This window comes from Podarcis gaigeae, assembly GCF_964106915.1.
Source record: "Podarcis gaigeae genome assembly, chromosome: 12".
Classification (NCBI taxonomy): Eukaryota; Metazoa; Chordata; class Lepidosauria; order Squamata; family Lacertidae; genus Podarcis; species Podarcis gaigeae.
Window position 1 is genome coordinate 32,766,303 of NC_139688.1, and position 21,573 is coordinate 32,787,875.

The following is a 21,573-nucleotide window of genomic DNA, read 5'->3' on the forward strand; positions in this document are numbered from 1 at the left end:
ATAAACAAACCCTTCCATTTTTCATCCTTCCATTTCTCTTGTTTGCTATAATTAATCCTCTGAGAAGTTACAAATTAAACAGCACTTACTCCACCAAACTGGAAACGTCTTATAACGGTTCCTTTTACAGAGAACAGACCAAATATAAAGTCACATTTTTTATTATATATCTATTGAATATGGAAATACTCCTAGTGATGAAAGTTATACTTAGTAAATGTTGGAATGTGTACTTCATATTTTAAGTGTTTATAAAAAAACACTAACCATGCCAGTGAACTTCGATATGATGATGTTTAATGGGCCCTGGAGCCATCTCAGATCCAACAGTCTGAATCCAAACATTAAACTTACATCAGAACTGGAAGTTGAATAATGCTGAGCATGAAAGACACACAGTTTGGTTTGTACTAGTGCAAAGAGCATTTAGTTTATGGAGAAGATTGAGAATTTGGGCCAGATAATGCTCCAGCCGGGATTAGGGAAGGACAGGCCATTCAAGTCCCAGTGTGTGTCAGTTTCACACGTATTCATTCATAAATCTTTTCTGTCCCATTTCCACATCTCTCTGTGAATTCTTAAAAAAAAAAAAACCACACACAACCAGAATCCTCCCAAACAGACATTTTTGGTAAGCATTTGATTCTAAATCACTTGGCTAGAGCATGGTGCAGATAACACCAAGGTTGCAGGTTTGATCCCCATATGAGGCAGCTGCAGATTCATTCCTGCATTGCAGGGGGTTGGACTAGATGTTTCTCAGGGTTCCTTCCAACTCTACAATTCTATGATTCTATATAAAGAAATACCCATTTTAACCTAAAACGTGCATTTTTATAAGTCCCTTACCCTGCTTTTTCTGCCTTGAACTGTATTGCAAAATGGATAAGTGTGAAAACCAAAGGGATAATAGTGTCCCCCAAAAGTACAAATTAGGTCAGTTTGGGGTGTGTTTTTTTTTAAAAAAGGTAGACCTAACAAATTCTTCAAACATTGCTAGTTGGAGTTAACTATGAAAAATCACTACAGTTAACATCAGTGTATTGTCAACGTTTTCATGTGATCTGAGGTGGCTGCAATGGAAGATAAACAGTTATTTTCTCATCTGAAATTAGACCCAACCAGTATTGCTCTTTGGAAAGTGCAAATTGGATAAGTTTGGCTTCAAATGTGAACCTTCCCTCCCCTAAGCAAGTTTCATGGTTCCTTGAGTGAAATCTTAACCTGGGTTTGTGTGTGTGTGTGTGTGTGTGTGTGTGTGTCCATTGTTGGGTTATCCTGATCTAAAAATAAAATATATTCATAATGACTTCTTTTTAAATCTAAAATTAGAAAATCACTTCAAACCACTCCCCCGCCCCCCAATTATTATGCCTATGTAGTGTTATTGTCTTGGTTTACTCATAAAGGGTCTGTACTGTAAATACGGTCCTTGAAGCAGCTGCATCGCATTTGCACTGAAAGAAAACATGCTGAATTGTTTAGACAGAGCCATAATATAGTGGCAATTTCTTTCCCCCTTACTTCTGAATTAACAGTTTGAAATACTGTGCCTGAAGCCCCATAAAGCTCGGTATGCCTTGGGGAAAGCACTCCAACCTTAATTTAGGCCAGGCTCCTTTCCACTTTGAAGGAACCAAATGAGGGTTTAACAATTCCAGGAGCCCTTAAGCAGTTGCGGACTGAAGACTTCAAAAGCAATCGAGAAGGTATTGTTTGTGTGAAACACTCCAGAGAGGCCAGTTATACTACAAACGTCAGTGCCTCCCATCACACATCTAGGACAATCAGTTTGGTTCCCCACTGTCAGCACTGCATGCAAGTTTCAGATCTCACTGGTCCATATTAAATGTATGAATGCACTGCATATTTTCCCATTTCAGTTTTCAGGCCAAAAGCAGCAATGCTCCTGAACACTTTATGAGAATATTCACCATTTATTGACCCTATTCATTCCCATGGCACCCTTAACTTTAATGTCGTTCTGCCACTGCCCCCTATGAACTGCTTCTTTCTCCTTCATAGATTTTAACATAGGTGATCCTGGACAATCAGGGATCACCGAAGGAACAGTGTGATGTCACTGTACCATGCAGATTTGGCTACAAAGGCTGATTTCACAGAACAGTTTATTCCATTTTCATCACTTTTTCCTGTTACGTTCCGCATTAAATTTGAGCTTTCACGCGGTGTCAAAGCCATCTCTGGGTCTAAGTAAACATAAATTTCTCTCTGGGATATTGTGTAAGTTTTGTGCTCATTACTATGACATTTGCTTCCAGGAAAAAAAACAACCTTTTTCAAATAATAAGGAAAGGAGTGCCTATTTTTTGACAGCGAGTGATATGCAAATACTTTGAAAGCATGTTGCAGCTGTCTGGTTTATGGCTATATGTAGTCAAGAGCAACTATATTATTCTTTTATATCCTAAGCCAAAGCATAGTGTGTTAAGCATGAGTAAAAACACTGTGGTTGCAATATGAAACACTTTAAAACAGTGTGCAGTGGTCACATGGGGACACTCTACCAACCATTATTCCAGCTAAAGAACGTTTTTCCATTTCAGTGATCAGGATCTCATTGGTTGCCTCCTAGACTAGACCTACAGGAAATGTTACTTTCGCATACTCAAAGCTCCATCCCTTATTTCAAGTTTGACTGAAATTGAAATAAATGTAACTTTGAGAAAGGCGCCAACAAGTAAACAACAATTTCTCTTCTATGAGAGGATCAAAAGTTCAGAACTAATACAACTGAAGCATGCTCGTGCATATTCAATTTCTCTCAAAAGAGCCACAACTTCTGGTTCTGAAGTTCACTATGTTAAATCATGTGAAATTTGACATCAACATTTGAGACAGTGCCAAACACTGCTGTCCAGAACAAATATTAATGGATATCTCTGGTCAAATGCTGAATATCATTTCATGTCACTTCTCAAATATCATGAAATGCCAAAAGTTAATAAATAATAATAATAATAATCCAATATTGAAACAGATATTGGAGTTATAAAATGGCATTGGATATAAGATATTGTCAGGTGTCAAATGCTGTGATCATATGAATAATGTTCTCCAAAGAAAATATTTAGTTCCTCAAGAAAATGTTCAGCAAATACTTTGCATGAAATTTCTAACTGCAGAATTATTTTTGCTCCAGAGAACATCCATGTTGCAGCCCTGTTTAGGGAAGTTATTATTGACTGATGTTTTAATGTATTTTTAATCTTTTGTTGGAAACCACCCAGAGTGGCTGGGGAAACCCAGCCAGATGGGCGGGGTAGAAATAATAAATTATTTATTACAGTGGTACCTCGGGTTACAAACACTTTGGGTTACAGACTCTGCTAGCCTGGAAGTAGTACCTCGGGTTAAGAACTTTACCTCAGGATGAGAACAGAAATTGTGCGGCGGCAGCACAGCAGCAGTGAGAGACCCCATTAGCTAAAGTGGTACCTCAGGTTAAGAATGGACCTCTAGAACGAATTAAGTTCTATCCCCTGTGCTGGTGTAAAAAACTATTTGGAAACTGAGGGGGTAGAAGATATTCATTTACCTCCCTTACTTTGATTGTATTTCTTTCTCATTTGAGAGATATATCAGAACGTCAAAAAAAGGATCCCGGGAACAGATTACTTTATATTACTTTCGATTTTAAAAAGAATGACCACAGTGTTCCTCAGTGCTCTCTTGGGATATTTCACCCCAGTTCTGAGGAAAGACCCTACCTTATTGTGAACTAGGATCCATCTTCAGAGTGAGGCAGTGTGGGTGAAATGGCCACCCAGAGTGTTTCAAGGAGTGCTCAAACTGCTGTCTCTACCAGGGTCTAGTGAAGCCAGCATGTTGGTGCAACATGGGGCGAAGGAAGTGGAAGAGAAGTGGTTGCAGGGAGTAGCAGCATCTATTGGTCTGCCTCAGGTACCAGGATGTTTTGAGCCGGCCCTGCTGGCGAGCATCTCTGCACTGAAACCAAACAAACCAGTCTGGGCCACCCTCCACAGCCCTTCAGAAATAATCAAAATGGCCTCCCAAATTTGCCCTCTGAAGAATGGGGTGGTGAGTTTTCATTCTGCCCCAAACACACACAGAAAGGAATGCCTCTGTGGACACAGCCTCCTGCTGCGAAGAGCTGTCGTCTGGATGGTTCTCCAATCTCTTCATAGCAGGCCGGCTGCCTTTCTTCTGACAGCAGATACACTTGTGGGAAAGCTGAGCAGCTGCCTGTTGCCTTCGTGTGCAATTTTGGCTCCATATAACCTTTAAAAGAAAACACCGAAGGGCAGAATAATAATAAATGTTTGCTTCAACAGCTCCACCTATGATTGTGTGCTTTGGTGTTTGGCTTTTCTCTCCTTCAAAAAGAGGTGGATATCGGATCTGAGCAATCCCATAAAAATGTTTGGTTTGGCTTCCTTGCCATTTTCCACAGGTCTGAAGTTAAGAAAAGTAACAAAGATTCTTGTTAAGTTTCCACAATGCTACTGACTCACCCACCACGGTACATTCTAGGTATGAAGTATGCACCGCACAACAAACTTGAGAAGCGTTGCTATTGCCAACTGAGGGTCTTCTGGGGCCTGGAAGGCCATCTTTTGTTAGTTATGTCAACTTACGTAACCCGCCTAAGCAATCCTAGTTCTCACTGTGCGCAGCCAAGCGATGTATTTAATTAGCAACCACTATTTGTCGTTAATTATTACAAATGCATGTTTAATATTCAATCTTAATTAAAATAAGCTGCTTTATGTGTTCAAAATCTTTACCACAATAATGAGAAGAGGCAGACCACACCGATGACTTATGTGAATTGCTTCTCAAATAGCCTATTTTCTTGGGGCTGAGTTCCATCGATGAAGTGGGACTTACTGCAAAGTAGACATGTACAGGATTGTGCTGCTGTTTCATTTTAAAAGAACCCTGCATCTGAAACAAGCCACATGCATGTTGGGAAAGATCTTCTATCATTATATTCATCTGTATTAATCAAGACAAATGATTTTAAACAACAGTACGATATGAGTCGATTGGCTTGCCAATGCCAGAATGTATGTGTTGTCAGCAACTGTTTTGTGATGAACCCTGTTTATTATGTTATTATAACCCTCTTGGAACTTTGTGAATTTCATTTCTCTCTGACCTTACTGTTTATAATTCCATCTAGCCACCTCAAATTATGTATAAATTTACATGTAAACTAATGTAACACTTCATGCATAAGATGAAGTGGACTGTACTCTTCAGAAGCTTACAATGCAATATATTTGACAGTCCTTAAGGTCCTTAAGGTACCACAAGAGGGACACGGGTGGCACTGTGGGTTAAACCACAGAGCCTAGGACTTGCTGATCGGTAGTTCGAATCCCCGCAATGGGGTGAGCTCCCGTTGCTCGGTCCCTGCTCCTGCCAACCTAGCAGTTCGAAAGCACGTCAAAGTGCAAGTAGATAAATAGGAACCGCTCCGGCGGGAAGGTAAACAGCTTTTCCGTGCGCTGTTCTGGTTTGCCAGAAGCAGCTTAGTCATGCTGGCCACATGACCCGGAAGCTGTCTGTGGACAAACGCCGGCTCCCTCGGCCCATAGAGCGAGATGAGCGCCGCAACCCCAGAGTCGGTCACGGCTGGACCTAATGGTCAGGGGTACCTTTACCTTTACCTTTAAGGTACCACAAGACTCTTTTTGTTAGTTTTGCTGAAACCGACAAACCCAGGAAATACATATTTTAGGCACATTCTTGTTTGCTTGTTTGACCTATCAACAGCTAATTGTACTGGAATAACCTTATTTGTGAAGGACACATTGCTCAGGACTGATGGTCTCCAGTGTGGGGAGAGAGGGAAAGGTGTGTTGGACAGTCACAGCCTTTCATTTTAAATAAGAAACTGACATTTTAGGCCTTCTCTACGGCTGTGTAATTTTCACAAATTACTCACCGAAGCGAAAATCTTTATGCTGGAGTAAATCCTATTAAATTCACACAAATTTACTTCTGAGTAAACATGCACAGGATTGTTCCAGTCTGTGATTATTACGTCAGCAAGCAAATTGCTTAAGACAGAGCACTAAGACTGCTCAGTCCTTGCCAACACCCCAAATTGCAGTTTTACATGGATGTGACAGTGACATAAGGAAGCTGTTGCAGGGAGATAGACTGGTGGAAATATTTAGCACTGGAGTGCCAGTAAAATGAAACATCCTGGTTTCTCCCCCCTCCTGCTGCTGAGACTCATTCCTAAAAGGTGTGTGAAGAACTTCTACATTTTTCCAAATTATTAAGTGTGTAGATTTCTGGGGTTCTGCTTTATAGACAAAAATACATTATCCATAAAACAGAACCATGTTGATAGCATGTGCTTCTACGATGCCTATTTTAACTCAGAGGTGTCATCCATTTGGGCAGGAAATTAACTTTTCAACCACTGATCCTTGGTGCAACACCTCCTAAAATGCTACACGTATACCAGAAAAAGAGGTTATTACAATACTTGACAGTGAGATAATAACCAAATATCGCAACAGCTTCCATCTCAGATACTTAGCAACTCCAGGTCTTGTTTTTTAATTTCAAGTCAGAATTTCACTCCCCCAATATAGCTCAATATCCTACCCTGCAAAATCCATTTTCTTGCCAGTTCTCTCTTGCATGCACTTAAACATGTCTCAGTAATAATTGCATGAATTAAAGAGGTGAGGATCAATCAAGGAACCATTTTTTAAAAAAACACCAGGAGTGCGTTTGGATGGCACCCCAAATTTTCTCTTATTATTTACTTTGACTTAGAGCACAGGTGATAACCCCAGAAAAAAACTAGTTTGTAGGCGTCAAGGAGTAGCAAAGATTTTTTTTTTTTAAGAAGCAAGGATTTTCTATGCGCCTTAAATACAAATATTATGCAACTGAAAGCTGGAGGAGTGAAAGGTGTACATGGTAATATTTAATGGGAGTGGGAGACATCTGCTACTGCTCACTACTCATTGTAATAATCCCTGCTACTACAACATCACACACTACAGAGGAGATAGCACAGGTTTTCCTGTTACCATGCAATAGCCTTTAGTGTCATAATTATCAGTAGATGCATTTACTGTATACAAACTTTATGGAAATGTCTGAGTTTCTGAAAGATATATTAAACTTGTTGCTCTTGTCCAGGTGGGGATCCAAATTCTTGTTGGATATTCTCTCTTTGTGTATGAGTCGTTTGTTCCAGAAACACAGAAGAAAAGAGGAAAAAGTTTCAAGAAGAAGCAGAAGGCTGAGATTGTTTTGTCTATGCAAGGACATTTTCTGTGGAAACTGTTCTTTGCACATGCGCAGTGTGACAGGAAGTACTGATAACTATGCAGCACTGGATTCCATCCAATAATAAAAACAACAATACACCCTTCTGCAAATCCCTTAATATTACATAGATAATAATGTTGCCATTTGCTAACCCAGCTACAGGCATCACAGACCCTCCAAGTGTCCCTATTTTCCAGGGATGTCCCTGATTTAGAGAAGCTCTCCTGGTTTCTGATTTAATCCTGGAATGTCCCAATTTTCCTTAGGATGTCCCTATTTTCATTGGATAAATGTTGGAGGGTATGGAGTAATCTGACCCCCGAGCCATCTGAAGGCAATCCTATATAGGGAAGTTTTAAATGTGTAATGTTTTATTATGTTTTTATATATGTGGGAAGCTGCCCAGAGTGGCTGGAGCAACCCAGTAAGATGTGTAGGGTATAAATAGTAAAATTATCATTATGGAATGGGACGTCCCTATTTTCAGAAAGCTGCAACCCCCTGGCCACTTTTCACCATTTCCACAAATATCAGCACAAATCCTATTCAACCATTCCACAGAATTTGGGGTGCTGCCCAGGGGGCGGGAATTCAGACCTGTTACAGCCTATGAATCTAGGACTGCTAAAAATGAGCACATTGATGATGTCCAAGCTGTTTTTGTTTTGAACTGGTTATGAGCACATCTGGATGATAGCCTATTTGATTAAGCTCATATGTTACAAAAAAATGTAAAGAAGGGCACGCACCAGATAAACTCACTGAAAGAAAATGGAGCTTATTCATAAACCATTGGGGGGGAAAGTCTGGATAATATACTGCCACATGCATCATTTTCACTCATATAACTTAACATGATAAATTTGTAATAGAGCAATCGGATGGAGCTATAGGGTGCAGGAGAACCCATGGTGGGGCTCTTCCTGAGGCTGGAGGAACATCGCCTGATTGTGAGGCGCGAAGGCAGCTCCCTGCAAGGCCCTTTCCACCTGGCCTAGGGGGTGAGGCCCAGACTCACCCAGCTCTAGAAAGAGGCTCCTCATGAGGCCAGAGGAACATCGCCCGGCTATTGTTTTATTGTTTTAATATGCTCTAAACCACTTTGAGATTTTTATTAAAAATATAAAGTGGTATAGAATTTTTAAAAATCAATCAATCCAAAATTGTTCCAGGAGACAACTTTTAAAAAATCATTTCGTTTCATCTTCTACCCCTTTCCCAATAGCTGCAATAGGAGCAAATTAACTGCACCAACTCCGGGGATGGCATTCAACTCAGATTTACTCATGGTAGATCATCTAAGATTAAGTAGGGTCCATTAATTTCAGTGTATCTACAGTGGTGCCTCGCAAGACGAAATTAATTTCTTCGTCTAGCGGTTTTTTCGTCTTGCGAAGCAAGCCCATTGACAGCTTAGCGGATTAGCGCTATTAGCGGTCTAGCGGCTTTTAGCGATCAGCTGAGAAGCGGCTTATCAGCGGAACAGCTGATAAGCGGCTTAGCGCTTAGGGAAAAGGTGGAAAAAAGCAGAAAAAAACGCGAGAACTCGCAAGATTTTTTCGTCTTGCGAAGCAACCCCATAGAGAAATTCGTTTAGCGAAGCGCCTCCAAAAACGGAAAACCCTTTCGTCTAGCGGGTTTTTCGTCTTGCGAGGCGTTCGTCTTGCGGGGCACCACTGTACTCTGAATACCAGCCAGGGTTGCTGTAGTGTTGGAGCAAGGCTGAGGATGTGGGGACTTAGGATCCTAACTTCAAAGCCTCTCCACCATGCCCTGGTCGCATCCTGCTTTCACTCTCCACTGCCCAAGGAACACCACAGGAAAATCAGTGATGGGGCAGAACTTTCTGTGGCCGCCAGTGACAGACCTCCTTCTCCAATGGTGGAAATGGAAATTCAAAGCATTCTGTGGGTCCTCTGCTGCCCTCCTAGGGAGAATAGCATTGCTCCCTGAGTTTTCCGCCCTTCATGTTGTAATTTAAGTGTCTGTTTTCATTATATTGCTGTACTTCATTGCTTAATTTTATGTATAATAATAACAAATACAGGATAACCTCTAGGACAGTGGGAAAGAAAAAAGAACTGGCTGACACTGATTTGCTTTGCAGGAATCCCCATCCCATCTTTTGCTTTTGGTTCACAGTGAGTTCATGGCCAGTCTCTGTGGCTCCCTTGGTGGGGCTATAAAGGCCAAAGGATGCGGTGTAAAAGGGTACAGATGGAATTTAATTTTAGCGTTTATTTTTATTTTATTTTTTTAAAAAACCCAGCCTTTTATATCCATTATCATCTCTGAGAATAAGAGTGGCAGGAGAGGGAAGAGGAGTTGTAATGGGACAAGGTTTTGGCAGCCTTCTTAGCTTGGATCATAGGTACAAATATTGGTCACAACTAGGAACAATGAAGAAATTGGATTCCTTTCTCATTCAAAGGCAAACCTGTCAAATACGCACCTCCCTAAGCAAAGACATATTTCAAAATTCACACTTCTCTGAATTTTGCAGTTCAGTCCCCCAGCCAAATAATGTGTACAAAACTGCATGTAGTATTGTTTTTTAAAAAGACTCTATTTCTGAAAGTAACATAGAAAAATGTGTTATATTAAGGAGAAATTGTTCTGCAAAAAAAAGTGAATATAAAAATATGTATATTAGGAGAGAGAGGTACTAAAATGCTGGTGAATTTTCATGTTAAAAAACTGAATCTCAGACATGTGAAAATTTCTCATAAATGTGAAAAACTGAAATTACGACTGGAAGAATGAGAATATGGGAGAAAGTGAAACAGAGATTTGCCTATCCCTAAATGCAACCCCTCTCCTCCTGCACACATAAGCTGTGTATAGTGGAGGGACAGGAATAGGGACTGGTCATGCCCGTTCCTTTTACTGCAGTCTGACTCCTGAAAGAAATACGTCCCCCTGTAACACTTTCCCAGTGCGAAATCAGATTGAAATGAATGATGATCCTTACAATGCACAACAACGGTGCCTGTATATTACACACACACACACACACACACACACACTTCTATTAAATCCCACCTTGAGCTATTCATAGCCATTTCCTCTTTCTGTGGGTTAAAAAAGTAAAGAAAACCAAAAGCTTATAAAAAGCCCACTTCCTGAATGAGCAAAATGACTTACACCTGGTAGCAACACCTGGTTACATAAGGTCTCTTTTCCTATCCCTGAGTGACTGGCTGTTGCTGACTCCGGCTTCTCTACCGCCAGACTTTGATGTATTACCAAGGGACAAGTAACGACCCATTAAATAATAAATAAATAAACATTGGAGTTGGTATTTTTTTTTTAAAGTATGTAGTAAACCTAAGGAACCATACAAGTTTGTGGGGGAAGGGAATACAGAGCACATCAGTGCATATGAATCTGCAGCTTGAATATTATAAAAAATATCATCAGTGGAAGATGAAAAATCTGTATTGTATAGTGTTTTCCATTATTAATCGCAATAAGAGCATTTTCACACTGTGCTTGAATCAGACTCATAATACAGCTGAAAGCCAACATTGACTAGGCTGTACGTTCAGTCGCTGATCCTCGTTCTATTCTATATGAACAACATCTACACATGGCATAAATAGAGTGAGGGGTTCAAAGGCCCCTTTAGTCTCACTTGTGAAAATGGTATAAATTAAAACTATATTATTCTCTGCAGAATTGTTATCACAAAGCAACCGAACTATAAACATATGTCCTAACCGTATGAGATTCCTTCCCCTGGTTATTTCCCAGTGTTATTTTCTTTTCATTTAAATATAACGTCATGCAAATGGATTCTCTAATCATACTCTTGGGTTCAAGTAAGTGGCCATGGGTGGGACTTCTTAAGCACGCTTAGTGAGAAATATATCCTTTCAGATCAGTGGACTTACTGCTGAGTAAACATCCATAGGAACAGATTGTAAGTCATCATGAGAAACTTCTTTTTCAGATCTGCGCATATTTTCCAAACAGTGAAACAATAGAACAGTTTTCATGTCACAGCCATTTACTCAAGCATTGACTTCCTTTTTTTTTAAAGTTCACACTTACCGAGATTCATTTTGATTTATAGGCCCAAATTAACTTGAAATCACAGCCAGATATTCAGCTGGAACGAATCAGCTTGGAAGCAGGTAGATTTACATCAGCTCAGAATCCATCCCTGATCAAACCAAAATGCCATAGCTAAATTTCACCCGGTTTCTGTTCTCGCTTGCAAACAAGGGAAGCTGTGAATGTCACATGGTTTAAACATGCGATGGCAAACTGGCCACAGAGGGCCATAGGTACATAGGAAGCTGCTGTGTCAGAACATGGAGCCATCTACCTCAGCAGGGGTGGACTTTGGGCTTTAAAATTTCAACGGAGCCTAAATTTGGTGCCCACCACATCTCCCTTCTGTTCTAAGTTCATTGTTGCAGCACCCCCTGCGGCATCCTTTCGGCTCAGTACCCAGTACAAATGAACTGGTCCCACTCTCCTAAATCCATCTCTGAGCTCAGTATTGTCTCTAGGCTGACAGGCCATGGCTCCTGCCATGTTTAGGCAGGAGTGTCATCCAGTTCTGCTTGGAGATACCAGGGGTTCAGTCTGGGACCTTGTACAGTGGTACCTTGGTACTCGAACGGCTTAGTTCCTGATCAAATCAGTTCCCGAACACCGCAAACCTACAAGTGAGTGTTTCGGTTTGCAAATGTTTTTTGGAAGCCAAACTTCTGACGCAGCTTCTGACTGAGTGCAGGAAGCTCCTGCAGCCAATCAGAAGCCACACCTTGGTTTTTGAATGGACTCCCAGAACAGATTAAGTTCAAGAACCAAGGTACCACTGTACATGGAATGCAGATGCTCTGAAACAGAGCTAACACCAGCTCTAAGGTGTGTGTTTTTTAACAACAACAACAACAAAGTATTTGATTTGATGGAAAATTTCTGCATTTCTTCCTTCCTATCATCTTTTCTTTTCTACAGTTTTGGTGACTCCTAAGACACAGCCCAGTCCTATGGAGAATTAGCCACAACTGAGCTCATTGAACTCTGAAAAAGGATTGGTCTGTTAGAAAGTCCCACACTGATATCTAACTTTTATGAGGGATTAGCAAGTGAGCTCTGGGTCTCGAGCCTATAGCATTTAATAGGCCCAGAAGTGAGACAAAGAAAGTTCTCGGGAAGAGCACCAGAGGACCTAACAGTCTGGTCTTCCACTCAGAGAAGAATTAAATGCTGGTTAATGAATGTCAGTCACCTCCATCACACCACCTGTGTGCAGCTCTGCTTTGGGGTTAGGTTCATGAGGCATCCACAGACAAGCCATGTTCCCATGGCTCCTTCTTATATGCTGCAGGCTTTAGTGGTGGAGTCATAAAACCCTGCCCAATTTGCCTGCAAATCTTTCCTTCTTGTTGGGAGATTGGCTGATAAGGCTCCAGGTACAGTCCCCATAACACAGCTACTCTCACACCTCTCTGTCTCTTTACTTCTTTCATCGTTCAAGTGTGGCATTAATCAGTACTGCTGTAACTTCCTGTATCAGGAGTCTGCTCTCACCACAACCTCCTGTTCTAGGAGGGAGAGAAAGAGAGAGAGATTTTGGGGATAATTATGCTAACTTATTAAGAGGAATGTTGTAAGCATAACTGAGATGCATGCAAAGTTCTTTGACTATTCTAAAGCACGGGTCACCACATTTTGGGGACCAATTTTGGGGACATCTGGACTTTTTAGAAAGTGCTGGGCCCATTACAAAATGGATGTCATTGGGGATGGGCATAACACAACATGGCTACCAGTGGCTTATTGCCTAATACCAAATAGCTGCCACACCTAATAAGAGCAGAAAAAGAGTCAGGAACAGAAAAATAGTGGGTGAAAAAGACACCTACCTCAGCCATCATCACCCTCAGTCACAGAAAGAAGGTCCTTGCACCTCTCTTCTGTTCAGAAAAGAAGGGAGAGTAGGTGTCAGATCTTGGTATCCAATTAAATGCAGACATGCTGAAAGTTGTGTGTGTTTGTTCAGTGTAGGAGAAACCAAGCTACTGAAAAGGGAAACTAAGCAGAAAGAGTGCACCGTCTCCTGTGCATTGCAGATTTACTGAGTACTTTTGTGGGCACCATAGGATATACTTTTGTGCACAATGGCAGCCACAGGATGGCGCTCCCTGCACTAAAGGTTGATATAAATGTTATTATGGTGTAAAGAACGTTGGACTAGAACTGTAGAGGCCCTGTTTCAAATCCCCACTCAGCCATGAAACTCCTTTGGTAGCCCCAGTTGCTATGAGGCTAAAATGGAAGGACGAGTTGAGCCGTCTACATAGTAAATGAACATTACTGCATCAGTATTTGAATGTTGCAGCTTCTATGCTGATGGAAGCTGTTTCCTGGAACAGTCACCAGTGTTTTAATAGTCCCCTTCAGAAGTACCACCCAGACACTGCATTCATGCACAAGCAGGAAAAGGGCTTCACCAGCTAGCCCTGTCCATCATGCAGTCTCTGTTGCAGATATTAATACTGTGCAATCTGGAGTGACTGGAAGCATAAGAACTGGTTCCTTTTGGAATAAATCATTGTCCAGACCCATTAAAATATTACATTGGTACCTCGGGTTACAGACGCTTCAGGTTACAGACGCTTCGGGTTACAAACTCCGCTAACCAGGAAGTGGTTGTTCCAGGTTAAGAACTTTGCCCCAGGATAAGAACAGAAATTGCACACCAGCAGCACAGCAGCAGCAGGAGGCCCCATTAGCGAAAGCACACCCCAGGTTAAGAACCGTTTCAGGTTAAGAACGGACCTCTGGAACAAATTAAGTTCTTAACTCGAGGTAGCACTGTATTCAAACTTCTACTGGCAGAACTCTTTAAAATAAAACAGAATACATCAAATGATACATTCAAAATATCCATACAATGTTTTGTGAGGTCCAACTCAGGCTCAGCGTCTTAAAAAATATGAAATAATCCAAACAGACCTAAGTGCAAATGGTCTCTCTTTCTCCACAGCCTACATTCCAGCCTCCAAGCTTCATTTTACATTTTTCACTCCATTGAATTTGGGAGAAAAGTCTAAAGGCAACTCCCTTCAAAACGGAGATTTGCAACTCAGTACCTCTGTCACCTGATCTAAGGTTACAACATTCACATATTAGCTACCAGAGAAGAGCAATCAGTTAGTTAACCATTAACTTAGCAAGAGCTCAAAGTCCTCTCCTTGGCTTTAATATAGCCCCATGGAAAACTCCCATGTTAAAGCTTCTGCAATACACCTTCAGCCACTTTTCATTTCTGTGTCAGTCATTCCAATATACTTGACAGCCTTGCTTGTCCCTCCTCCAAGGTAATACCTTCTGGCATCTGCACATGTTGCAAAGGCCTCTGGGTACAGTTATCCCTTATGAAGGCTTCTTAGCTGCAGAGGTTTGTGCGGTACACACAGACACTCTGGGCGGCGCCAGCCGAAGCTCATGATGTCAGGGTGGGGCTGGTTGGCACAACCCTGCTCACATATTGAGACAATATGTGAGTGGTACTGTTGGAGGAGGCTAATATTGAAAACAAAGGGCCTTTTTTCTGACTGACTGCAACGTTTGGAGAAAGAACAAAAACTGTAGATACCACTGGCACCAGGCTTGCAGCGAAGCATCGTGCTACTTTATTCAACACGCAGGAGCCGTAATGCTAGCATGATTAATCAGGCCTTGAGACCAGAATGTGCTGCTGCCAGCAACTAGCCAAACACCATATCAAAGAATTACAATATGCCAGTCATATATTTCCCTAGAAAAACATCTGCTGCTGCCTGGCTTTCAGCCACATTGGTACAGAGGTTTCCACTTTGGCGAGCTTTCAGAAGAGGAAGCAAACATAAATATGTGGTTCCATCGCAGCAGGCGAATGAAAGATAAAACTGCCCCTAGCTTAGAGGAGAAAAATGGAAATGTGTGAGGTATTAGAAAATACTTCCACATCCTTTGGAAAATTTATGGTTTTGTCAATGGGACCAAAAATTATACCTTTTGCTGTGGTCTCGTGTAAAGTGTTACTCTTGGTCAGAGGTGCCTCATAAGCATTTTTCTTGCCAGAGTCTTTTTGACTCCTGCTGTTGGTTCCATATACAGAACAGGAGAGCCCTGGAAACAAAGCTCATAGTTTTACTTGTAAATTTACTTAGGTGGGTGTCCTCTCGAGAAACCCATTTAAAAAAGCTGGATCTCAACTGAAAATCCAGTCAAAACCTTTATTTCCTCCTGAAATATTTCACCCAGAAAACAAGCCATTGCTTGAAAAGCTATATGGGACCTCAACTGGAGCAGAACCTTACAAGAATGTAAATTACCATGGCATAATATAGAGGTTTCAGGTGAAAAATAGCTGAATATAGTGCTGCAATCCTGCATCCTCCACTGTGTTTACTAAACCTACATTAACATGGGCTGCAGTTTTAAGCAGAGCAGACTACAGAGCCAGAGTGGGGCCAAAATGAAGAAACAGCTAAAAAAGGGGGGGAGAGGGGAGGGGTTGGCTGTTCATGAGTGAGTGAATTGATGTGAACAAGGGAATAATAATGATAATAGTAATAATATTAATTATTATTTAATTTTAAGACATAATGGTTTTATCTGCTTAGTTGTGTGTGTATATGTGTTTCCACACACAAATTGCCAATGGTTGTTGGCTGGAGCAAATGTGTATCTATCAGCTGTATAAGCACACAGCTCTCTCAATACACTTGCACCCAGCCAGAGTTAGTTGTGACCGAGCCCAACTAAAACCAATGACACAAGTAAGTCATATCTAACTTCCTGTTCTTTCCAACTAGGTCTCATATTCTTGCTTCACTCTCCCTACCATTGTTGTATAAAACGTCACACGCATTTGAAAGGATTGTATGTTTCTCCAGATATACCCATTGATATGAAGTGTATCCCATCTCAGATCAGTTCCCAAGGCTGCTGCAATCCTAATTAACACACTTACCTGGGAGTAAGGCCCACTGAACACAGTGAAACTGACTTCTGGGTAGACCTGCATCAGATTGCTGTACAAGCTGGCAATCCTATACACACTTATCTGAGGCATACCCACCCACGTTGTTGTTGTAAATACACCAGCCATCTGTGTGGGTTGCCCCAGCCACTCTGGGTGGCTTCCAACATAAATAAAAACATAACAAATGGTTAAACATTAAAAAACCTTCCCTATACAGGGCTGCCTTCAGTTACTTATCTCCTTGGCTTGGGGGTCCATACCCAGGGCCATCTTTACCCGGGGGTGCAAGGGGTGCAGGGCACCAAATTCTGGGGGGCGCCAGGTGCCCACCGCTTAAGCCACTTAAGCTCTTAACTATCAACCTGTTATGAAATAATAAATAATTTTGATCGAGCTAGAAAAACAAAATACATATATACCTAGGTATTACCGAAATGTATACCTACTGTTTCACTAAAAGACTTTCGACTTTGTGCGCTCATTTACCAAAGACGTGCTGCGCCAGCAGCACCATGTGTCATTCACAACGGCGCTGTGCATGTGAGATTAACTCTTACATCAAAATATTATGTTACTTATTGTATTGAGCTGCTATGCGGCAGCGGGGTCAGCGGCATCTTTGACACGACTGATGTTTCTCCTAAGTAGGTGCCTAAACAATACTTATAAGTTTAAGTGTGGTGGTGTTAATTTGGGGGCTAAACTAAATTTGGGGGTGCTGGGCGGATCTTTGCATCCCAGCGGTGCATATGATAAAGACCCTCCATACCCTCCAACATTTATCTGATGAGAATAGGGACATCCTAAGGAAAAGCAGAACATTCCAGGATCAAATCATAAACAGGACTGGCTTCTTTAAATCCGGGATTGTTCCTGGAAAATAAATACACTTGGAGGGTATGTGAGAGTAAGCTCCATTGAATGGAGTAAGCTCCATTGAATTGGGACTTAATACAGATGGCGCTGTGGGTTAAACCACAGAGCCTAGGACTTGCCGATCAGAAGGTCGGCAGTTCGAATCCCCACGACGGGGTGAGCTCCCATTGCTCAGTCCCTGCTTCTGCCAACATAGCAGCTCGAAAGCACGTCAAAGTGCAAGCACATAAATAGGTACCACTCCGGCAGGAAGGTAAACAGTGTTTCCGTGCGCTGTTCTGGTTCGCCAGAAGTGGTTTGGTCATGCTGGCTACATGACCCGGAAGCTGTATGCCGGCTCCCTCGGCCAATAAAGCGAGATGAGCGCCGCAACCCCAGAGTCAGTCACGACTGGACCTAATGGTCAGGGGTCTCTTTACCTTTACCTTTAATTTCCAAATAGGCACTCATTGGCTTCTCAGAGTGGTTTCACAATCAATCCCTCTTCCCATGGAACTCTGGCAATTGTAGCTCTGGGAGGGGAACAACAACTGTCCACACCCTACAGCTCCTGGGATGCTTTGGGGGAAGCCACAACTGTTTAAAGTTGCGTGATTCTGCTTTAAATGTATAGTGCAGATGGGGCTTTAGATGACAATATGCTCTAAGTTTGGTTTCCCCAAAAATGTTTTGAAGGACCATGCAGGAAGCTCTAAAACAAAGGAAAATGGAAAATGATGGAATTATGTGTCCTTCCTCCTGTGTCAAGTAGTAGCTAAATTTCCCCTGCATTTGTAATAAGAAATTCAATCACCAACAGCTAGTGCAGTAGGTGAGGTCATACAGAAGATATTCAGCGGAGGATACAGTCCTACACACTAGTGTTACTTCTGTTGATGACATCTTTTTCCATCCGTTTGGCTACTGCCTTTCTCTTTTTATAGACTCTGAATTAATGTGCTTGATGCATCCCAGCTGCTGCGAGAATAAAGGTGAAATCTGTATTTCCCTTTGCTAGAAGAAGTCATAGAAGCAAGGATGGGAATTGCTTGGGGGGGGAGGGTTCTCTAACCGTTTCCCTGCTGAAATACAGCAATCCTTAAAACCTCGTTGAACAGCAGACGGCTATTCTGCTTTGTTTTTTCTTGCAAGAGCCTTCACACGGGATGCCATGAATGATTTTCATGGCAGCCATAATAAGTCTTGGCCCTGGGTGCTTGGTGGACAACTGGTCATGATGGGCAAATGCCCCATCAAAAGGAATTGGTGTGGGTGTCTACAGAGCCCCTGACACAACTTCTGAGGTTTTGCAAAGCATCTCCAAGGTCTCACAAGGCCACCGGAAGTCAGGTTCTGAGGCTGGGGAACACACATGATAGGCTGGGGAACACACATGATTTCATGACATGCCACACGTGATGTCATGACATCACGCACACTGGGCACCCATAACCTGGGGCCCATGTTGGCTCCCCTGGTGTTAGCAGCATCAAAGTGAGCTCCCTGGGTCACAGTCCAGGGCAGTGTGGATGGAGGTCCTGGGCTCCCCAGGTGACAAGACCTCCCCCCACCCTTCAGCCTCGCTGATGTGGTCCAAAGGAAAGCTGAGCAATCTGTTTGGCACCAGCTTGGCTGTGGGAGTTGCTGGATAGAGGCATATAAGGCACCATCCAACTGTCTTAAGGACTTCACTCCAGATTAGTGTAGGGTCTATTCCTTAGCATTTCTTCTCCCAAAGATATCCCACAAGGTAGTGGAGGTTTAGGACAGAGCCATCTGCCCCTCACTTCCCTCTTCAGGATATACAGAAACTGCCTTCTAGAATGTTGGACCTACTATGGGTCTCATCCATTCAATCCACTGGAACTTGTCTTTGCATGAAGGTGAAGACCCTAACTCACTGAGGGTTTGGAGACCCATCAGCTACCCTCACCTGGTTTAGTCAGCCAGTTGAAGCTGTTTCCTGGAGTGTGGCTGCTGCTGCATGCTGACAGTTTCTAGGAAACACAGGAGAGATCTGAATGCAGGGTGGGGACCAACTATGTAGAAACTCCCCCCAGAAGGAGCACAATGTGTCTCCTAGCACTGGTACTACCCCTCCCTGATTATAAAAGATGGATAATAATAATAACAACATGAGTTTTAAAAGCTAGCATAACAAACCTGGACTTTTCTGCTGCTTTTGAGCCTGTTGACTTGTTAGAAAACAGACTCTCTCTCTTTCCCTAAATACTGCTTTCTGCTGCAATAGAAATCAGATTCTGTGGCCAGCTGACCCTGAGCGAGAAAGTGAAGAGTGCAAGTTAATGGCACCATCCAAGTTTAATTGTTTGAGACCTAGTCTGCTAAGCTGTTAGGGTATCATATCCATTTGAGGCCCAACAGGAAATAAAAGTGCTGGTATGCACAGTTGTCTCTAAACAGAGACATCATCCATCATAAATGTTTAACATCTACCCCTGGCTCACAACGTTTGCTTCAAATGATCAGCTACGAAAGGATGTCAATAAAAATCGGAAATGGGGGTTTCTTTTAAGGAAGATTGTTTCCTGCTGTGGAAATTCTACAGCCAAAAAAAGTGCCAAATTTCATCTCAACCCTTAAAACATTTGCTGTGTATACTATGACAAACTGACATTAATATCTAAGCATGAAATATAAGTTGAAGCAGAAAATATTTGGGTCTCCTTTTGTGACAAACTACTGTAAGCTGATACTTTTCATTGGGCCTATGCTTTACGGAACGCAGTCATTCCAAGTCCTAGTTTGAAGGTTAAGTATTGCAAAGCATGGTCTGAAGAGTTTGTTTTCTCAATCTAAATGCTGAAGAGTTGTTTGCTTTGGCTGTGTTTGTGCTTCCTTTCAACTGATACTCAGTTGACTGGGCTTCTTCTGCTCAAAGAAAGTCACGAGAAATAGCTGCATTCTTAAAACTGACATGACAGTGAAAGAACACTGGGTTGAGTTCCTCCAAGCCAAGTCTGGAGACTCTTGGCAAAGTGTCCATGTCATCACCTCGTGAGATGTCCAAGTCCTGATGTTTCCTTCAGTATATATAAGTGTTTGACTGCTGGCCTGCTGACCAACTCTGAGAAGTTTTCATGACAGCAATGGAAAATGCCTGGGAAATTATGGCTTGGATTTGCAGAGACACTCATCTCACACAACCACTTCGCAACATGTTTCAAAACTTAGTCCACCTATTCCCAAACCAATTTTTCACCATGTGTACAAATTATCCTCTACACAGATATGTAATCAGTGCTAAGTTGAATTTTACTAAGTTTTGATTTTCATGTTGAAATTTCCATGTGTCCCTGGGGCGCAAATCAGAGAAGCTCATGTGAGGCAGTTGAGCAATACCTGAGCTCAACTGACCATGTGAAAGCAAAACTAAACATTTCTATGATAAACTAATCACAAATCCACTGCAATTCTACTCAGAAGTAGGGATGGGGGAGAAATCTCATTCAGTTCACATTTAAAGGTGAATTTACCTAATTTACACTTTCTGAAGTGAACCAGAACAAAAGTATCCTTTGAGATTTGCATTTATTCTCCAGTCTAGGAATGGGTACAAAAATGTACATACTAAACTAAACCGTGCATTCAAATACATGTATAGTGAAAATAACATATAAATGCATTATATTAGGGAAATATGGTTTGCAAAAAAAATATATGTGTATTGTGGGGGAAATTGCATTAAAATGTATATATTAGGAGAAATTTGCACGAAAATGCTGGTGGATTTTCATGATTTTTTAAAAATGTTTGCAAACTGACATGGAAGTGTGAAGAATGGAACTTAAAACTGGAAAAATGAGAGAAACAAAAATTGAAGGATTCAGGTAGGTAGCTGTGTTGGTCTGACGCAGTCGAAATATATATATATATATATAATGTCCAGTAGCACCTTAGAGACCAACTATGTTTGTTCTTGGTATAAGCTTTCATGGAGTTGCCTATACGTGCTCAGATGTCTTCTTCTTTGGCAATCACTCGTAGCCAAGCAAGATTGTCTTCCATAAACACGGTTTTAAAAGTGAGTCCGTAAGTGACTGTGAAGGCCAATTCTGGATCCACACGTCCTTCCACAGTGGGGACATTGTTTCTTGGGCGGGAGTTGATCACGGTGAGGGTTTGACAAGTGTGCCTTTCTCTTAGCGTATTTCTCCCTTTCATCCTGAGTTTGAGCGTCTTCAAAACCCACAACACTTTTGGTAAAGGCCTTCACAGCCATTGTAACATACTACTTGTTATCTTTTGCCTGTTCTGCTATTGAGGACTTTTTGGATCATTCTTTGTCTAGCTCCTCCCCTTTGACCTTACTACCTTGGGTGACCCTGCTGGGGTACGAGACTCCCAATGGCTTCGCTCACAAGGGTCATGGGAACATGCAAGCCCACTCACCACGACAGGGTGATGATCCAGGGAGT